Raw genomic sequence first — 6,628 nt, 5'->3', positions numbered from 1 at the left:
ATGCTGTAATATATTTAGGGAAAGAATTGTTAATTTTTAAGATTTTACATTTCATAGATACTAAGTTTTTTAAAAGTTTAAAGGCCGATCATAAATGGCAAAGGCAAGGGACAGTGACATCACCCTAGCAAATAGGATAATGCCCTAAAGACTGACCATCTATACATATGATCAGCACTCACGTCTCCTCCCCACCCAAGCTAAGACCAGGGAAGGCCAGGCAATGGCTGCTGATGACTCAGCAGGTAGACCTATAGGCTCTCCTACAACCCCCATCCTTAGCTTACATAGATGGTGAGGTTGCAGCGACCAAAGGAACTAACAAGTTTTGAGCGGGACTCGAACCCCAGTCTAGCGATCACTAGTCAGGGACGTTACCAGATAGGCTAGTCTACTGTAGGTAAAGATAACCAAGCTATACCTCTTAGGTTAAAAAAAATTTCAGTGGAATCATCAATCCCATATAGGCATACACTAGTGGAAAAAATATTCCCAAGAATTATCAGACATACGTACAGTATAACAAATAACACATGCTAACCTATAAAGCAGGAATATTAGTGTGGAAGATAGGAGGACACTATGACTAATAGGTTCATAAAAAATACATTTTGAGTTCTAAAAATACAATTTGTTAATTACAATAACTGATCATAAATTGCCATGAACTTTCAAGGGCGGCTATTCTGTGTGCCCAAGAAAGATGTGTGCTCAAGAAAGATTTAAACACTCTTCAAACTATTCTGGACTTGTCCTCACTAAACAAATTCATTCTGAACAACAAGTTCCAGATACTGACTATCTCGTAAATACGGACTCTACTACCCCAGGGGGCATACACCGTCTCCATAGATCTTACAGACGTCTATTGCCATCTTCCGATAGGTCAGCGCTTCCCCTACCTTGGTTTCAGACTAGCAAGAAAGGCCTATGTATTCAGAACTAAGCCATTCGGGCTCAATATAGCTCCCAGGATTTTCCCGAAGCTAGTAAAGGCCATCGTCCAACAATTATGGAACAGAGGCCTACAGGTGATGGTATGCCTGGACGACTGGCTGGTCTGGGCTGCAACGAAGCCAGAGTGTCTTCGGACAGCTCAAGAAGTTATGAAATTCCTAGTCTCTGGGCTTTCAGATCAACTTCGAAAAATTCAGGCTGTCTCCAGTTTAAGAATTATAGTGGCTACGGCTTCACTGGAATCTAGTCATACACCCTCTCTCTACTGCAAGACAAGAGAAAGGAAATTGCACAACCTATCGGGTACCTACTTCGCTCAAGAGCACTTACTGGGTGACAACAGGAAAAAGTATTAGGTTTACTGCAGTTTGCGGTCATGCCGGACCCAATCTTAAAAGCAAGACTCAAAGATGCCAACAGAGTCTGGAGAAGAAAGGCATCAAAGGCTGGGAGAGATCTTTGCCACAAAATCCCAGTCTCACTATGAAAGCCGCTCAAGTTGTGGTCCACTGCCAAGAGTTTATCGACACATGTCCCTCTGCAGTATCCTCCTCCTTCTGTGACAATTCACACGGACACCTCGGAACAAGGTTGGTGGGGGGACATTCCCCTTCCAAGAAAGTACAGAGTCAGTGGTCAGTCACTTTCCAGAAATTTCATATCAACATTCTGGAAGCTATGGCAGTGTTTTTGACTCTAAAGAGACAACCCAAAGACGAAATCACAAACAAGATTAGTTATTGACAGCAGGACGGTAATCCACTGTGGCAACAGACAAGGCTCCAGGTCTCCTCAGATCAACCCTGTGATTCTAGCCATCCTTACTTTAGCAAAGCGGAGGAATTAGCATCTCTCAGCAATTCACCTAGAAGGGGTTCGCAATGTGACAGCAGACGCTCTGTCAAGATCCAAGCCTCTGGAAACAGAATGGTCTCTGGATGCAAAATCCTTCTGTTTCATTCTAAAGCAAGTCCCAGAACCGCACATAGATCTCTTGGCGACGAGCTTCAATAAAAAGCTTTCCCGGTATGTAGCACCAAACTTAGATCCGGAAGCAATATGAACAGATGCGATGTCTCTGGATTGGAACCAGTGGTCTCACATCTACCTATTTCCACCATTCAACCTCCTAATGAAAGTCCTGAACAAACTGCAGACTTTAAAGGGAAGAGCAGCTCTAGCGGCTCCCAAGTGACACAAGAGCAATTGGTATCCTCTTGTTCTGGAACTCAAAGCTCTCCAGGTCCCTCTACCATCTCCAGTGCTGTCCCGGGATGTTCAACAGAAGACTGTCTTTGTTTCTTCTTAGATAACGAAAACCCTTCCGCTCATGATTTTCTCGTCTTGGCGGCTCAAAGAAAGTTCAGAGTTGCAAAGGAAATAATTGACTTCATAGAAGAGTACAAGTCCAATACCACAAAACGACAATATTTGTCTTCCTGGAAAAAATAGGTTGAATTCATGAAAAGTCATCAACCCTCTTCTATTACTATGGACTGTATTTCTTTCGTTATTTCATTGCATGATCAAGGTCTGGCCTCTACAACTATTGCCTCATATAAGTTGGCACTAACTAGACCCACTGCTTATGCTTTTGATATTGAACTCAATAGCGAGCTGTTCAATACAATCCTGAAGGCTTGTGCTAAACTGAAACCTAATGCTCCTCCCAAGGCTATTTTATGGTCGTTGGATAAGGTTTTGCTCTTCGTCTCTTCGATAGATATCGCCACTACCTCTCTGAGGGATCTTACTCTTTTTGTTTGCTATGGCTTCTGATGCTAGTCAGTGAGATTGTGGCCCTTTCAAGGGATGATGGCCACGTTGAATTCTCGGAATGGGAAGTAAATCTTTACCAAGATCCTGCATCCTTGGCGAAAACAAACTTCCCACGAAACGCTGGGGGCCCTGGAAGATTGTTCTGCTACAGGAGGATCCTTCTCTGTGCCCCATGGAATGCCTCCAGTCCTACCTGTTAAAGAGCCAGGCCTTTAGAGGTGGTCAACTTTTTAAAGGGGAGACGACAGGATCTAATCTTTCTCCGAAACAACTAAGGTCCAAACTCATTTATTTCATCAGAAGGACTGACCCTGATATTATACTATCGGGTTCTGACCCTAGGAAAGTTGCCTTTTCCTTAAATTTTTTCCATCTTATGTCCTTTGCAGGCTTACAGGCTTACACAGAATGGAAATCTTCAAGTGTTCTTCAATGATTACTCAAATCAGTTGGAAGAGATTAAACACTTTGTGGTGGCCGCTGGTTGTGTGATTAAACCATCTTCTTAAGTGTTGTGCATGGACTCCTATGAACTGTATAGTTGGGACTTCTCAGTCTGCATTGTGCAATGGAATTAATGTTCTTTTCAATGTATTATTTAATATTTTAAAGAGTCAAAAGGTGATATTTTCCTTTTATGTTATGAGTGCTGCTATTCTACTACTCTGTTACATAATTTGGGGGTCTGAAAATTTTGGTTTTCTGTACACATTTACAGTATATAATGTTGCGTTGATTAAAGTCACATTTATGAATCTTTGGGAATAATAAAAGATTACTGTTTTTTGTTTGTGTGTTCCCTTTCATTGGACCTACAGTTCAAAATAAAAGCAATGTACCTCAAATTTTTAAACCTCCTTTTATAGAATTCGGTCTGCTCGTCTACTAGAGACAAAGATATTATTCATAGTGAGTGGGACTGTGCTATTGAATTCCTTTGCTCCTACTTATTTTACAAACAAATTGCTTGTGCTCATAGCTTGGTACCATAGTTACCAATGCTAAGGAAAGTATGATTATGTCTATGAGGGGTAAAGGGATAAAACTCTCCTTGTCACAACTGAGAATAATAATTCTCTGGTACACTTCCATCAGGACGACGTGGCTTGAGCCCAAAGAACCGATTTTGACATAGAAAATCCCTCCCAATTCTCAGTGAGAGGCGCACACACACACACACACACACACTCACACTCACTCTCTCTCTCTCTCTCTCTCTCTCTCTCTCTCTCTCTCTCTCTCTCTCTCTCTCTCTCTCTCTCTCTCTCTCTCTCTCTCTCTCTCTCTCTGTATATATATATATATATATATATTATGGGAAAATAAGATCCTCATTCAATATACTTAGTTGCCGAGGAATTTTTTGTTCTCTACGCCTTCGGTACGAGTATAATACGTTTTCAGAGGCACTTTACACTGCCTTATAGCGTGGGTCATGTTAGTGGAGTATCCATATATAATACAGAACTATTTGACCTAGATGACTTAGAAAAGGAATGGTTTCTATGCTTATACTAACCTTTCATCCTTTAAGATAGGAATTTGTCCTCAGTAATGCTGAAACGGCCATTGAATCATTAGGAATCTAGGTGGCAGTTTTTCGACTCAAGACCAAGAGATTTGACATTCCTTGGTGCTATTCCCACCAGCCCTGAACCCTTTGGTTACTCCCCCCAAACCCAGCCAATAAATGTGTGTGTGTATGTACATTATTCCCAATATCTAATTAATCACTTATTTAAACAGGACCTTGATGCTAATGGAGGAGTACACCCAAATGGTGTGTTTCCTTAATTTTTTTTATGAAGACCGCTGATTTCTTAGCTCCTAAGTTGTCTATTACTTTTTGCAAGTTATCAAGAAGAAGATCTTTTTGCACTTGTGCAACTGAAGAAGAAACAGATAATGTGTTTCTCATAAGTAAATTTGCAATAAAAATCAGACCAAAGATTTTAAAGTTGCATAGAGTTAAAGAAACATTACTAATGCAGAGATCTGGATATTGAAGAGCCACTGTCTTCAACCTGCTTACAATCCTAATTTGAGTTTTGTTAGATGTTCAACCTCATGCCCCATCATTTGTACCATGCAATAATCTTAGCTAGATCTCTATTAAAGGATTCTGCTGCTATAGGTCTGCATTCTGAAGACTGAATTGATTCAAAGAGAATAGCATCCTCTGCATTTGCAACAAGCTTGTTTTCTAGTCCACACCACATATCATGCATATATATAGTATGGAAAGTAATGGGCAAAGAACACTACCCTGAAGAACACCAGAAATTACATACCTATAGTCACAAGGGTACCCATCAACAACTACTTTTTGCAATCCATTACTTAAAAATTAGATAATTTTGTTATGAAAAGACCCATCTACTTCTATATGTGTAACTTTGAAAACAAGAGCCTAAGGATTAACACTTCCGTAGGCAGCACTAAAATCAAGGACAATCATACGATCTTCCTAACCACAATCAAGGGATTTCTGTACAGCAATTGAAATTGTAAACTAGGCATCACATGCTCCAAGGTCTGCAAAAGCCCAATTGCAAATTAGGGAAAAGATGATTATCATCAGCATACCTATTTAGACGTTTTGCCAGATATTCAAAAGCTTTAGATACTAATATGAAAGTTATGGAAATTGGGTGGTAATTAGCATGGCTAGAGCTACCACAAACACATTTATTCAACTGAGTAACATTACCAATTCTCCAAAAAGTGCAAAAAGATCCTCCTCTTGCTAACTTGCAAAAAAAAAAAAAACAGACAACTTAGGAGCTAAGAAATCAGCTGTTTTTATAAAAAAAAAAAACCAAAGAAAACATTACAAATTCGTAGATAATTTGTATTTTTCCTAATGATACAAACCTTAGCTATTTACATGGGGTAATTACTTCGGCTTAGCTGAATGACGAGCCATAAAGTTTTAACGAGGGTTTCCTACCCCACCGCTAGTTAGCGGGGGGTAGGGAGGGGTAGCTAGCTACCCCTCCCCCCTCACACACACCGGTGATTAGCTCACTTTACTTAGCGGTAGGACTTATATTGGGGGACAGGGCTGGCGGGCACATAACTGTAAATAGCTAAGGTTTGTATCGTTAGGAAAAATACAAATTATCTACGAATTTGTCATTTGTTCCGTAACTGAATACAAACCACGCTATTTACATGGGGTGACTTAACCCTTAGGAAGGGAGGTAAGTCCCCTACCATACTGGCTTTGGCTTGCCCGGGAGCCCCGAACCCGAGTTCATAGAGCAACTCAAGGGTTGGGGCCCCTGCGCCTCGCAGGCAGCTGAGAGACTGCTGCGGCCTACGTAAGTTGTGTGTGAAGGTGAGCAGTGACACGTCCTAGGAAGTTGACCTGGAGTTCTTTAGATGGAAATCTAGGCTAGGACTTACCCAATACCACCTCGTCAGGGTATGGGGACATGACAGTATTACAACTTAATACTAGGAACACAAGGAAGCATGGCTTACCTGCAGAGGTTCAAGGTCAGCTGTGCAAAGGACCCAGGATGCTGTTTTTCTCCAAGGGAGAAGAGGATGGAGAAAAGAAAAGGGCCAGACAGGTCTTTTCATTCACACAGACTAAAACCAGGTAACGATGCCCTCAACCTTCTACTACTTGTCCAATTAGGAGCCTGAGGTTAGACCAGCTGTTGTGCAGCCACCACAGGGCCGATAGAGAACGTATCGAGCCTCCTGTGTGTCACGTCTTGCAGGTAGAGGGCCGTGAAGGTGGTCTGACGCTTCCACACCCCAGCTTGCAGGACCTGCGTCACCGAAAAGTTCTTCTTGAAGGCCAGGGACGTAGCTACGCCCCTGACATCATGCGCCCTAGGGCGCCGTGATGGAGGAGGGTCAGAATTCAAGGCCAGATGGA

At 41.8% G+C, this 6,628-nt stretch overlaps 1 protein-coding gene across 2 annotated transcripts in view; it reads right to left on the bottom strand.

The window, feature by feature from the left end:
* The window catches only part of LOC137654578 (inversin-like), a 338,734-nt gene that overhangs the window by 148,919 nt on the left and 183,187 nt on the right, over positions 1–6,628 (bottom strand). The window lies entirely within an intron of this gene.

This window comes from Palaemon carinicauda, chromosome 15, assembly GCF_036898095.1.
Source record: "Palaemon carinicauda isolate YSFRI2023 chromosome 15, ASM3689809v2, whole genome shotgun sequence".
NCBI classification, from domain to species: Eukaryota; Metazoa; Arthropoda; class Malacostraca; order Decapoda; family Palaemonidae; genus Palaemon; species Palaemon carinicauda.
This window is presented reverse-complemented; position numbering and strand designations above follow the sequence as displayed.